Source organism: Calidris pugnax, unplaced genomic scaffold (assembly GCF_001431845.1).
Source record: "Calidris pugnax isolate Ruff unplaced genomic scaffold, ASM143184v1 scaffold102, whole genome shotgun sequence".
Classification (NCBI taxonomy): Eukaryota; Metazoa; Chordata; class Aves; order Charadriiformes; family Scolopacidae; genus Calidris; species Calidris pugnax.
This window is the reverse complement of record NW_015090846.1, coordinates 6,214,742-6,229,873: the sequence shown is the minus strand read 5'-3', so window position 1 is coordinate 6,229,873 and position 15,132 is coordinate 6,214,742. Positions and strand designations below refer to the sequence as shown.

Below are 15,132 nucleotides of genomic sequence, written 5' to 3'. Positions count from 1 at the left end.
TTCACCACCAGTTGTTACCAGTTTCCCTACACTGAGCAGAGACAGGGTGAATCGTGTGGATTTCAGTGTTAGAGGCCTTTATCCCTGGGGTGCTGACACCAATTAAGCCATTTCAAGAAGAAATGAGAACAAGCGCAGCCCCTCGCTGTAACAAGAGCCCGCACCTTCCCTTGGCCGGGTGCCACCGCCGCACCAGCACCCGCCACCGCCGCGGTGACACCGCCACGGCCCCGCGCCCCGCACGGCCCCGCCGCCGACACCGCGCCGTCGCCCCCCAAACCGCCCTCCCCGGCAGGAAAAGGCGCGAGGATGAGACCTGAAAACGAACGCGGGCTCTTCCGAGCGCGGGGTTTTTTAATCAATTAACGACACCGCTGGGAGGAGAGGGCCGGGAGCGCACCGGGAGGACCAGCTCCGGCTCCTGCGTGTAATTCCAGCCTTAGACCCACACATAAGACAAATGACAACAATTTTACCACTGCAATATAACAAATACCCTAAATATGAAAATGAACTGAATCTTCCAGAATTCTAATATCACTCAAGGCGCCTGGCGCGGAGCACCTCGCGCTGCCGCTGCCGTCCGGGGGCTGGCAGCAACGGAAAAAAATGGCACGTTTCAAAAAAGTTACCCCAAATCCTCAAAATCAACACGTTTAATGAGTTTAATTAATATCATTTGTACATGGCTAAAGTGTGTGTAAAGATTTATCAAACTCTCTGGCAATATTGTTGATTTTTTCTGACCGCTTTAGATCCAATCATTCTCCTTGTTTCAGACATTTACATCTGCTTTTAAGTTTTTATGGTTGCCTGTTGGCAGGCAGCAAAGTGGAGCTGTCGATGCTGCTGCAGAATAATGCAAGGTTTGTTATGAATTAAATATTAGAAACCTTAACGCAGCGGCCAATAAGAATTATTTGCCTTATTAAAGCAGCAGAAGACGCTGATTAAATTTTCATTGCATTGCAGTCTTTTTCCCATTTCTGCTTTCAATTCATCATTCTAATGTATGAAAGCCTTGCCGAATAATGGCATGGGGACTTAATTTCTGGAATGCAAATATGGCAAAGAAAATACCATAAATACCCTCCCAGAAAACATTAAACAGTCAGTTCTAATTAAGTGAATACTAACTAAGTAAATATTCTCTTAAAGGAAAAAAAAAAATAACTCAAGATGTCAAGAATTCCAAGAAGGAAAGCGCTAGAAATACAGGCACACAAAAATTATATGGAGCCTTGATTATCTGAATTTCACAGGATTGAACTAAGTACGTTTAAACAATCGCGTTTTGAGATACTCAAAGAAATTTCCGTATTTATTAGTAAATATCAGAAAACACAGACCTGTTTTGATTAACTGAGCCTGTATTTCCTGGGCACTGTGTAAACAGGCTGTAGTGCGTGACAGCTTCAGTCAGGTGATCCAGATGGGTTTGGTTTATAAAGCAAAACATTTTAACAGTACTCGGTTTACTGGCATGGCACCCTTTAAAAAATAAAATTCCTTTAGGGGGAGAGAAAAAAAAAAATCCTTCTTGTGACAAAAATACTGTGAAAGGTATTTGGAAATGGAGGCCGGCGGAGGAGCAGGCAGGGGTTTCACACACACAACTACAGGCACACGGAGGGAAAATGGTCACAGCCAGCCCCCAGTCGTGTGTCCTACTGAAGGTTGTTCACGTTTCTGCCTTAATGTGCATCAGGAAGAAAATGAACTTCAAGTATCCATTTCCCCTAGAGAAAATCTCTTCCCTGAAACTCTGCAACTAATGAAATGGGGATCTATAAATAGCAGCATCATTACCATGAGAGCACTTGCTTTGTACCAGTCTCTGCATCTGACCCTCTTTACACTAATAACTAGTAGACTTCAATATAATTCCTCTATAGGATGATCAATATTAGGACAGTTAAAATGTGATGTACATTTAAACCGTGGAGTATATTTACTTACCAGGGAGGACACACAACGCTTTCTGGTTCTGCCTTTCCCTCTCACACTTACACGGAGTTTCTCATTGTCTCAAACGAGACGAGCTCTCCCTGCAACTTCTCTCTGGTGCTACAGACACACACTGTGACGAGACAAAAGCAGCAACACCTGAAACCTTCCCTGCGAAACCTCCCTCTCCATCAGCCTCCTCAGAATGGTTCCTCCACTCCACACATTACCTGCTGGAGCATTTCTGTAGTAAACTCGTCCTTAAACTGTTGAATACAGGAAGCGAGCGTTTAATCAGCAAATGTAATGATTTGGAAACGCGCTTTACTTCTAGTCAAAAAACAATATTTTCCAATTGCAACAGATCGTTGCAAAAAGTTAACCAATGTTTAATTTCGCTGTTGGCTGTAAATTAAACTATCCTAAAACGTAATGCGGTTCAGGAATCTAGGGGGGAAAAAAAAAGCAACCATTTATTAGGTGTCTATGGAATATCCTGCTACTGCATATAATTTATTGATACTGAGATATTTATGCTGCCCTTCATTAAAGGTAAATATTCAGTTACATTTGCATCTCCCACATACAAAGAGCTCAATTGTTCTGCTAATTTCATATCTCTTAAAATAAATATGATAAAACGTTCCAGTGGGTGGATGAGTTTAAAGGCTTTTATTCTCTGTGACAAAATTATTGATGACAACATATCATAAATGGCACTTACTCCATATACACATGTCACAAGAAAATGTAAAATATTAGAACAGTTATGCATGCAGGAACATTTACTTTTTAAATGAAAATATAACATCCCAATTTTAAAAACCATGTAGTTAAATCAAGAGAATGCATATAGACAAAAAAGAGGACATGAAATTTCACATGTGCTTAAGGTGATTTTCTTTTTGCTCACAGATACTACATATGCACTAAAATTTCATTGACTTTATTTAAGGCACAGAGCACAGAGTCCAGCAGCAAAGTAGAGACAAATGGTCCAAGCAAACAAAGCTCTCCGCAGGCTGGATGACTCCTCTCTCTCCCAAAGGTACTTGTTCAGTGGCGCTTTTTTTCTGTTTATTATCACCCTTTAACTTATTAAATATTAAAATAGCCCAGAAATCTGCATTTTATATCAAAATCAGCAGCCAGAGAGAGTAAAATGTATTTAGAACATACTGGGGTGGAAAATTGTGTTGGTGTGATTCAAGCAGACTGTACCTCTGCTGGAATACATTATTGTCTGTTACAGGCAGTACTGGGGGAAAGCTGTTTTGAACACGTTGCCAGTGTGAAGACTTTCATGTTACAATCTTTTTTTAATCATTCAGACATACCTCTGAGAGCCTAAAAAGGGATTATTGCAAATATCATGGTTTTTTGTATTTTAATACGATTAATATTATAAGACACACAAAGGTATTTGAAAGCAAGGATTTAAGAGAAATAAGCTGAGTAAGTAAAGCTTGTAAAATGTAATCAACATCATATTAAAATATCAGGCAGCAAAGGTCGCAATTTAAGGAAAGTGAGGCAGAATTCTCAGCAGACGTGTGGGGATGGGTCACGGCATTTTTACCAGGGCTAAAAAAAAAAAAAAGTATGTGTTGATCCCTGCCAGCAGCTAAACTTTCAGGCATATTTGTAAATAAAATCAAAATTACGACTTCAGCTCCGCGGTTTGCCCCTTCGCGTGGGCCCAGGGTGGAGGGAGAGGCAGGAGCCGGGCGCTTCCCAGAGACGGGATTTGGAGAGTTGGAGAGTTAAATAAAGCAGATTTGTAAATGGCAGGATGCTCTCAGCGACGCCGCGGCTCTCGCTCTGAGGCAGCCGCTGGAGCAGAGCTGCTCAGCGGCACTTGACAACAGCAGTGCTCCCACAATTGTAACCCTCAAATCCAATCAATCCTTGCTCTTTGCATTTCAAGCAGCTCCTGGCTGCCACTGCCTGAAGATAACTATTTTACCACCTCTGTCATGCCTAATTAACAAGTCAGATGTACAATTTAGAAATTTTGCAATTAACCTGCTAAAATATTGCTGGAGGATGCTAATTGTTATGCCAGTTGCCATAAAAGCTCATTTGCATAACTTATGTGTGAAAAACAATTATGAGCGGCGTTCACAGACGCGGTCCACAAACTGCTCCTAGCTACGGATGAGAGGGCCACAAAAACACTTAATTCATTGCCCACAAAATTATGTTCCCCCTTTTCTTAAACAGCATCTGTTTTGTGAAGCTATATTCATAGAAAATCCCCAAATCAACAATTAGGAGCATATGTAAATGTGCGATTACAGTTCTTTTTCTTCCATTGACAAGTTCCCCTCGCGGTGCGCGGGAGGCGCGGGGTGTGAGGGGGCTCCCCGCGCCCGCCCGTCCCCCCGCGCCGCGACGGGCACTGCCAGGGAGCCACGGCCGCCGCGCTCCGCCGCGCTCCGGCCTCCGGCGCATCACTGGGGGCCACTTCCACAACAAAGAACCTAAAGGCAATTGTTTCTCCAGTGAATGGGCTTCTGTTCTTCAGCATATATTTACCCAGGCGTTCAGGGCAGATTTTTACCATTAAATCGGAGTCTGTAGAACACGGCTGTTGTACAAATATTTACATTAGCGCTGACCACGGCCTTATTGCGGCACTCGGAGAGAACAATATTCCCAGCTCCCTCGCCCCGGTTTGGAGGCCACAAAACCGGGATCGCCGCCCTCCCCGCCCGCACGTGCAGAGCAATCAGCTAATTTCATCAGACGTTACAGGCCGACGCTCGGCATTTTCATCAGGCCCCGCCAGGCTACGCTTTTAGGGCAGAAAAACAACTGCCCGTGTTTTGTTTCAGGGCAAACAGGCTGAGTGTTATTTCGGGTTTCCTTTCAAGGAGGCAGTTTGCTCAAGTGCGCGTGGCCCATTAAATATTACTAAACTAAAGGAGAACTCCAGGCTGGAGCCCCGCGAAAGGCCGTCGTACGGTTCAGCACCAATGGCATCACGTCGCTGCCTGGCGAGACGATGGTGCTCCTTCCTCTCCAAAATATTAGAGATTTAAAAGTTATGTAACAGTCCCGGTGATTAAGCAGCAGCTGTTATGATAATCAGTCAGTAAAAGAAAATTGATTTGTTTAGTGCTAGCAACTACAATATTATTAGACTCTCAGTATATTGAAAGGAAGAAATATTTCCTTTATTGAACACAAAATGCCATAAATTTAGGTAAACCGAAATTAGTTCATGTAATACACTGACATCCAAGAATTTATGTATATAGAGTCTATCATTTAATTTTCAGACATTCAATTTCTATACTTGGTCACAGTCAAAAGGTCAAGAACCAACAAGTCAATAAGTTCCCAAGCTCCATATCGATATCACGTCACTGCCCTAACAAGTGGAGAGGAAGTCAGAAATAATTCACAAAAAAAAGCCCCAGCTGCACATGGAAGGCAAAATTCCCCCCCGTCCCACACGAGCACCGGGCGCCCAGGGAGCACCGCGGTGCCCAAACCTGGGCAGCCCCAGCCCCGGTGGCACCGCGGGACCCGGCCGGGCTGTGGGACCCCCCAGCACCCACTCCCCCATCCCCGGGCTCTCCTTCCCCGCTCCTCACCCAGTGCAACAAAGGAAAGAAATACGAGGTAGGAAAACTGACAGTTCCCACTCTATTTGAATAACAAGTGAAATCCTAAAAATACCTCCACTGCATGTTATTACCAACTGTATCACCGGGTTTTATAGTGACAGGACTGTGCTATAATTTCTGAGAAAACCTCGGCATAAAGCTCCATAAACCCAACCACTCCTGTAATGTATCACCTTATCTAGTGCACAATCATTTCCACAACTTTTCATGTTAGTATAATTTGTTCAAAAATGGTAATAAATACATCCTTGAAGTCAAATAAGAATCATTGCACAATCTAGTGTAACTTGTTCTTACTAGTGACAGTTAATCACGCTACCAGGATCTCACATGAAAGAAAATAAGCAAACATTTGGGTGTTCTGTAATTACAAACCTCACTAAAAGCACACTTCCTTCTTTAATCAACAAATATATGAAAGCGCACTTTAACTACCCTTTCAAGTGTGCCATGCTGCCTGCGAACAGCGAGCACTGAAGGGAGCAGCGATCCCCAACTACGGCGAGCAAACGGTCTCTCTCTGTACCAACCAAACCAACCACCCAGCCAGAGAACCCCAACACCCTTCTGCTAGAGGTCTAACCATTAATCAAAACACCAAACATTCCTAATTAAAGCCAGGAAAAGGAGAAGTCTAAGGAAAGCCTAATCTCTTCATCTCCAGGAGGTAAGACTCCACTCAGGCTCACCGGGACTGGAATGAAGTGCACACTGTAAATACTGCTAAGAGATTACTTACGTAACAATTTTAATTATACCAAATACTTGATTAAATTATTCCTTTTCAACACATAGCATCAACTTGACACAATCATCACCGAAAAATCAGGTGGAGAATATTCCCATTTTAAAGATGTGAAAAGTAAGCTCTTGCATTCCCTTCGGTGGGCGAGCCCCGGGTCTGCCCCTACCAGGGTCACCACGTCCCTCCTCACCCGGGCGGGAGGAAGGCTTTTTCTTCCCAAATCATCATCAGGATTCAAAGCCATGACTGCCAGGCTTTCATCTCCAGCACCCTCGCCTCCCCAGCCACCGCCACCGGGGTCTACGGGCACTGAGAAAGTTAGGGTTGGCCATAGAACACTTTGGGTATCTAGTGCTCTTGTTGAAGAATGTGAAACACAGTGAGCAGGAGCCCAGAGCGCTGTCCTTTGCTTTCTGGGAGAAGAACTGATTTTGCCGTTTCAGGTGCTGGTTTTGATGGGACTCTTTGGGCCAACGGGCTCAGCAGCTCTTGGGAGCCAAGGCCAAGCAGGGACATGGTGCCTGAAATGCAAAGGGCGCTACGGCCGCTGTGCTGAGGGAGAGCGGGGAGGGCGGGTGGGGAGGGCTCGCGGCGCCCGCGGTGCTGGGGGCAGTGGACAGGGACCCGCAGCGCACGTGCCCGTTGTCCTGCGCTGAGTGAAAACCCCTGTGGCTTCGAGGAAACCACGGTGGTTTGTGTCTTATGTGGTTCATGTTAAAAATTTCCCAACAGTGATAGACTTCAGCTGCCAGGCTCAGGGAGAGCATGTGCATCTAGCATGAACGGCCCCCGCACACAGCTCTGGGGCATTTTTTTATCCTTTTTCCTTTCTTTTAAATAACTATTGGGGCTCATAACAAGCACTGTCACTCCGGCACTACTCCCCTGATTGACTTTGCGACAAGGATCTGTGGAGGAGATGGGCACACAAACAGCAAACGTTCTGCAGGCACTCAGGCAAAGAGGACTAGAGAGGCTTGGGTCGGGTTTGTTTTGCTTTTATTTTTTGATTTTTTTCAATTTCCAGAATTACTTCTCTGATATTTTTAAACAGTATTATAAAAAGAAAACTAACCACAAAACTGTAATAAAGCAACTCCGAGGCTGAATAAAAACCCCACACACACCAAAAAAAAAACCCAGACCAGGAAAATTTGAACTAAATCAGAAACTCTCGTCTTTGAGACATCCTGGAGCGTCCTAATACTGCAGAGGTCTCAGCACAGTGATCCTACGTATCATATATGCTCTAATAAATAGGTTCAATGAGTTGAGTTAAGGGCAGAGTTTAACTATTAACTCCAAATTTCCTCGCTCTTATGACTGTAAGTCAATCCCTTAATGTTACTTTAACACAGTTTCTGGCAGTTGAATAAAATCTATGGTCAATATTACAACCCTTCCTTCCTACGTGGAGGAAAATATATGTGTGATTTACATAAGAAACGATGGGAAATGCCATGAATGAGTGGGGGTGATAAATGTCCAAGGCCCCACCGGCCAGGAATCCGAGCCGAGCATTTTACTTCAGCTGGTCGGGCCCTCGTTATCCCAGTCCCAAAACCAGCAGAACTGGCAAAAATACCTCCACGCAGATCCAGTTCTCAGCACAGAAGCGAGAGCAGAGAGGTTAGAATTCAAAGCTGTAAGATATAGCTAAAATAATACCGCAAAAATCAGATGACACAAAGAATTCTAATACTTTCCTTTTGTTAAGATACAGTAACTGAGAATACAATGAAATTCTTCATGTTCAGTATCTCCCATTAGATCAATTAATATTCAGAGAAAGGCTTTAACATGAAGTTTAAATAATCATAGAAGGAGAAAAAGAACCACCAATGTTCTAGAAGCTTCTCTAGACCTTTCAATCAATTTTATTTATATGCAAAACCAAGAGAAACTCAGAAAAAACAAAGCTCCTCCTGATGCTAAAGCTCTCAATTTACTGACAGGCAAATGGCTTCATGCTGCCACTTAATCTCATTTCTTGCATAATGCCCTCTAATTAGCATATCAAAGTGAATTAATACTTCTAGGGCATTAGCAATGGGAAAATCTGCTCCAGGCTTCACAATAGCAGTTAAGCAAGAGCCAAGAAATCCTCAAAAACACCACAAACCACTTTGCATTGCAAAACTGTTCAATTTATTTATCCTCTCTCTCTAAACACTTTTACCGCACACTGTTTTACTACTGTTCACCAAACAAAATGATAATTGCCAAAGTTACCAGCATCTGTAAAGCCTGTTTAGAATCTTAATTTAGATTGTGTACTTGAAGATCTCTAGATGCTTTCATTGACCCTATCATATACAACAGGATGCACTGAAAACCCTATGTTCTTCTAAAAAAAAAGCAATCAGGATAATAATATTAAATTCTATTTTCCACTTACAATAAATAATTGTAAATTAAATAATATATGAAAAAGCCACCTGCTGGACAAAGAGGAATGAGTGATTAGCTTTAAATGTTGATGCATGACTTAAGTATAGCAAAAGGGTTTGACCTGTAAACACAGGATACAAACCCACCCCCCTTCCCAAGTGATGGATTTGTAGGACGCGTGATACTCAGTGATTCATATATTGTTACAAGTGCATGTGACTGTGCAACATGCATTGAACTGATGGCTAACAAAAGAATTTGAAGTAAAATACCTAAAATAGAATGAAATTAAAGTAAGCGCATAATGATTTTTACTGTATGCTTTTACGCAAAACATGCTATTTTTATGCAATTCTTGAAGCCATAAACACGTTACAGCTGGTACAATCAGAGAGCAGACTGTTTCCTCTTTAAAAAATATTTTCAGAATCTACTTTCTATCACAGGTCACTTTGCAAAATATAAGCTATCATTTATAAACACGGACCAAAAAACCCTGAAACGTGATCCTTTTAGTGCTGCCCATCAACCTTTAAAGACAGAAAATAACCTTAAGGAAAAAAAACCAACCCCAAGGCCCAAGCCCCCCAGCAGGAGAACACCCTCCCCAGCCCAGGAAGGGGCTGGAGCCCTCGCAGAAGGATAATAACAAAGAGTAGAAGAAAACGCCGGGGTCAGGGGGGTTTTCTACAGTTCTGTTTGCAACATGAAGGGGAAAAAAAAAAAAAAAAAAGTATGGGAATAACAAAATAAATTACGATGGATATTTATCCTAAAGAATGTGCATTATTGAAAAATATATAGAGCTAAAGTACCAGGCTTCATTTCCTTTCATATTTAATTCCCTGTTTACTTGCACTGCACAGACAGCATTATGGAGGAGCTCTAATGTCCAGCTGAGAAGCACAATTCATCTGTTTGGCTGATGAACTACTCCAACTTTATAAAAGCATGAACTATAAGAGCTGACAGAAACTTTAATAATTTATATTAAATATTGATGTGAATTATTTACTCCATTCATACTTAAAGACATGAATTGCCTACCAGAGAAAAGCAAATGTGACAAAAGGTCAACATGATGGTGAAAAAAGGCAGGCTGTGTCAGGCATGTGTTATCTGAACCATGCTGATCACCTTGATAAGCGAATAGCATTAAACATGACTGCTGAGAAAACAAACAAAGCATCCTTCTCGGGGTGTCAATCCAGGGAGCACAAACAGCTACACGGGATTCTGCCAGCGATACCGGGACGGGAGAACTCCACGGGCTCCGGGGGTCGGGACTCAACCCCCCCAGCCCCTGTGCCCGGGACGGACAAACAGCCCCAAAACCCCCGACAGACCCAAACCGGACCCCGGCACGCTGTGCTATGTAATTATTAATGCAGCCTTCCTAGGTATTTAAATATTGTGTTACATTTGTAACAATTTAGTATGTCTAATTCTGCTTATGTTTGTCTACGGTAGACTGCAAATATCATTATATTAATGTTTCACACAAATCAATATTTAAATTGAAAAAAGACAGCATAATATCCATATCATACAACTTTTTCATTGAAAGCTGTAGGAATAGAGCTTGATAAATGTGCTAAATCCTGTGGAAAAAAAAAAGCCTCTTTTGCATTCACTGCATGCCATTATAATAATTTAGCTCCGAATGCAAAAATTCCTTAACTTACAAGAAGCATCTTAAAACACACCACACTGTAACTCATAGAATTTAGCAGTTTCAGATAAGCAAGAAAACGTGTCAAATTCAACAATAAAATGAAAGACTTGAAAAATAGCTGTAAAATAAAATAAATCCCTGCTCCTACTTAAATTAGTATTGACAAGTAGGTCCAAATTTATCTTTTCCGGAGGCGGAAAATTAAATAAATAAAAAAAATTATGGAAACACGGATCCTGGTAATCAATGTGAAGATTGTTATTTAAATATAGGAAGGAGCACTAACAATGGTAATGTCTAAAGGTACTGTCTAGTTACAGGTTCTGTAAGACAAAGTAATGTGAATTTATGTAATGAAAATAATCACCAAAGCCGCCTGTTCTCTTAACCAGACAACCACTGTGTCAGAAACCCAGCAAAGAGACAGAATTTTGGTAATGAATGTGTTTGTAACAGATGACCAAATGACGATCAAGATACTTTATTCAATTTATTTTTTCCTAGTAGGACATTTATGAAGAAAAGCAATGTCATTGCCATAAGGACAGTGTAAATGACCTAACATTCTACTGCACGTCATCATTTGTAATGCATTTGCTGACAATTTAAAAAAAAAAAAATATTCAAAAGTGTAACCAATGGTTCAGTGAAAAATCTTGGATATTGACTCAGGAGAAAGGAAACAAAAGCTAAAAAATGTAAACTGAAGAAAAGATGTACGCACATAAATACACAACGCTTACTTCCTTACCTAGTCAGGGTAAATCAAAAATATGTATTTAGCAGGTTGAAAAAAAACCCAGGACTGCACATAAATATTTTAAATAGCTCAACTGAGTAACAATAACATCACAGCTGATATTTACCAAACAGCTAACATACAGACATACCTACACACACAGATATGTATGCTATCAGTGCCATTGCATTGTTCCATTTGAATCCTTTAACGTTCACACAGGATTGCCAGGGTCGTATTTTATTATATATTATTGCAAGTTGTTGGCACTAACGGATAGTTCACAAACACTGGAAAGTTGCAATTTGTGTAATGCAAGGGAAGAGTCCTCTGATTCGATTTTTACATGAGGGCAGTGAAGAAAGGGGTTAAGGTGTTCGAATCCTGCCAGCAGCCAAGGCAGAAGCCAGTCCCTCTCCAGGCAGTTCCCTCCCGGTACGGACTTTGCAGCGTATTGACAAGGGGCGTTCCTGAAAGAGTTGGGCCATTTTCATCAATAAGGAGCACTGCAGCAAGGGAGGGCACCATACAGCCCTTTAATCATCGGAATGGCATCCTATGGCTATTTACAGTTGTAGCAACAAAAATAAAGGTTTTAGCTTACATGGGGAACAGCAAGAAATTAACCCCGTGGTTAACGTCACTGTTTCTCCGGGTTTTGTATCTGGTAGGTTTTTTTATTCCTTCTTTAAAACAAAATTCTGCATGAGGGGAGAACGTTCTTAATGAACATTTTCCTCCTCTCTCTTTAGACATAAAAAATAGTTCAAGCAGCCCAACCAGCCGAGCAGGCCTTTCTCTTCCCCTGCGGACACCTCCTGCAGTCGAGAAGTTCATTAAGTTTTATGATCTTCCCAAGTCAGTCCTGCTTATAAGCCTCACAAAGGCCACAAATCTGGCAAACCATCATGTATGCCATTAGGCTTTACTAGTAAATGAATGCTATTTAGGGTTTGTGGTGACAGTAAATTAGGGTTTGGTTGGCAGCTATCATTGTTTCTGTTGGACTTATAGAAATAAATACACGTATACGTGTAGGCTCATACGCACTCCGGCATTTTTATAAAAGTGTGTTCCTATCTATGCAAATGATTTTTAAAGACAAAACCCCAGATCATCTATCAATACAATTCGGGACCTAATAATATGTCATTCCACTGGGAAATAATTGCAATTCCCTAACCATTTTAAGACTGAAAGAATGAATATATGTTCATTTCTATCTCCATGAGAATAACCAGCACCTCAGGTATAGCAACGGCCTAATGTAGGCTGGATCAAATTACAAATATGAAGGATTTATAGTCAGTAAAATTTAAAAAAATTTAGTCAGACTATTTAAAAAAAACAAAGGCTCGCGTTGGTTTTTGCTCCCTACGGTAGGCGCCGAGGAGAGGGTGTCACACAGGTATGCAACAGATGTGAGTGCGCGTCGAGAATGAACTTTAACACTCCCAAGCGACACCTCTGAGAACGGGTAAAACACAAGAAAATAGGAGTCAGTCGACTCTCACTTGTGCATCTTCAGATTTCATTAGAGGGGCTTCAGTAGAACTTTGGGTATCGTTTTTCTTTGAACTAATTAAAGAAATAAGTGGCAGTTTCTTTATGAAAACCATGCTACCTTGTGGTTGCCTCTAAGAATGCACATACCTATTAATATCTGTAAAGCTCTTAAATGTATTATGCAGCACTTTTTAAAATGTTAAAAAAGAAATGTCAGGCTACATTCAGGAAGCTCAGTGATTTGCTTTGTACATGGCAAATACCTCACAGGGAAAAAAAAAAAAACCACATTCAGCTCCTAACCCTAAGTGAGACACAGAGAGAGAGGCTTTTAAAAAATGTGATGCATTCATTAACCCTTGAGGGAAAGTGACAGAGTTGCTCTGCCTAAACTGAGGATTCCTGAACGCGTTCTCTCACGACCAGTCTCACAAAGTCCTGCCTGACTGTACTGAAAACTACTAAAATATAAAAATATACATAATTCAATATAAAAATGACTTAAATGTTGCATTACTTATTTAAGAACAGCCGTGACTGCTATTACACTTCACGTACAGGCTCCAGTCTCCCTCCTCACCTCTTGTCCTTCCTGCCCACAGAACAAGGTAGCGATAAAGCCATCACGGCAATTCCCACCGCCAACAGCAGGTAAACTTTGGTTCTGATTAAAAAGAACTAAATACCGGCGCATGACCCAGTCACAGGCAGATCTAAGTGCTCAGACCACAAGACAAAGCGGAGTACCAGGGGGAGGGAGGGAACACCTCTGCTTTAATTGCATCTCAGACTGGTCACCCTTCCAGTTCAGAATTATTTCAGGCGTTTCCTATGAGAAGAGCTTCCAGAAAATATGCTAGAATTTACTTTGATGTTTTCTTTGCCTTAGCACGCTAACTGAAGCCTACACAGACATTTCGTCTCAACTGGGAGATCCCGAGCAAAGGTCCCCCTCCGGGAAGAGTTTTTGGTGGGGGTGTGGATTCATCTCCATCAATCACCCGGTGCATTAATCCTGTCCCTCCCGCGCTGCCGGGGCTGGCAGGATCTCGCCTTTGGGCAGGCGGACGCCTTCACTCTTTGTTGGTTCTCAGCGATTTCACAAAAGAGATAACTCGCAAACTTGGCTCGACTACTCGCAGCACGAGGGCAGGATCCCAACTTACAAGTTATCACCGAAACACCCCGAAACGTTTCAGACCACAGAGCCTCTTGTCAGGTTCCCTCTCGCCTCCGAGGCGGCGGTGGCCTCACCAAACACCCTCTGCCAGTAATCCCCGCTGCTGAAAGGACCTGGGTTTTTCTTCGCAGCTCACCTCTGACATGTGGCTGACTACACTTTCCTTTCAAAACAGCGAGGCTAAGCCCTCTGCAAATAAAGTGATCGCAGGACCTACGCCTGCCTCCTTAATTGAAATCTGCCTGCTGCAAAATGTCTGAACACAGAGGGCAGGTTGCTCGGCTGGCTCCGGAGCAGGACGGGCAGAAAGTTTAGGGAAAGGCAGAAAACAAACACAAGGCAACGGAGGAGGGAAAGGGGCTGGGAGCGAACCGAGGCAAAACGCCGGTCGGTGGGGAGGGAGGGCAGGAGGGGGATCATTCCCCTTATCCCGGGTAATATAATGCAATATAAAGCAGAATCAATCTTAATATTCACAACGCAGTCAATACCCTAGTGCTTAGCTGTCAGCAGAAACTGAAGTGGATCCCCGGTAGCAAAGAAACCCTTGGACATAAAGCACCGTAATTTACTGGGAACTGTGCACTTTTAGGCTTCTCAGCTGAGATTTGCAATGATTTCACATTTGTTGTTTTGATTCAGTCTTAATTTTTCAGCGTGCAATTAAGGGGATTGTGACTGAATATCAAATACAACTAAAAAGCAAGCCAATGCATGTATTTATTTTTAAAGCCAGATTGTAAGAAATGTTATTCTCATGATACAAAGCAGAATACTTTGCAAATTTTCTTCGCTGGAAAGAAAAAAAAAAATCCTTCTCTAAATTAAGTGACGTGAAAAAATTGCAAAAAAAATCCCCTAAGATGCCTCTAAGAAAACCGCAGAGTTTATTAGTGTCGCGTTAACGCAGGGGAAAAAAAATATATTTTTTTTTTTCTACTTTTGAGATGAAAATTTTTGGCATTTCAAACATCACCGCCCAAGAGCAGCCCCCGCTCCGCTCGGGTCTGTGGGCGAAACATCCATCTCTCGGCCTTGCCCCCCCCCGCCCGGGGCTCTCCCCGGGGGTCCCGTCCCCGCCCGCACCGACAGGGGCTCGGCCTGGCTCCCCCCGCGCCAACCCGCACAAAGTTTATTGTGCGCGCTGCACATCCCGCTGAGGCGAAAAATAAAATAAAATTAAAAAAAAAAAAACCAAAACCAAACCCCGATGTGAGGCAACGCAGATCTGACAAGTATTTTTTTTGCAAAGTGTCCTGACGGTTAAAAGCGCGGGCGGCACCCCCCGGGGCTGTGAGGAGGGCGACCCGGGGC

At 42.6% G+C, this 15,132-nt stretch overlaps 1 protein-coding gene across 3 annotated transcripts in view; it reads right to left on the bottom strand.

Moving 5' to 3' along the window:
* PBX3 (pre-B-cell leukemia homeobox 3) overlaps positions 1-15,132 on the bottom strand; it is a 114,746-nt gene that overhangs the window by 91,744 nt on the left and 7,870 nt on the right. The window lies entirely within an intron of this gene.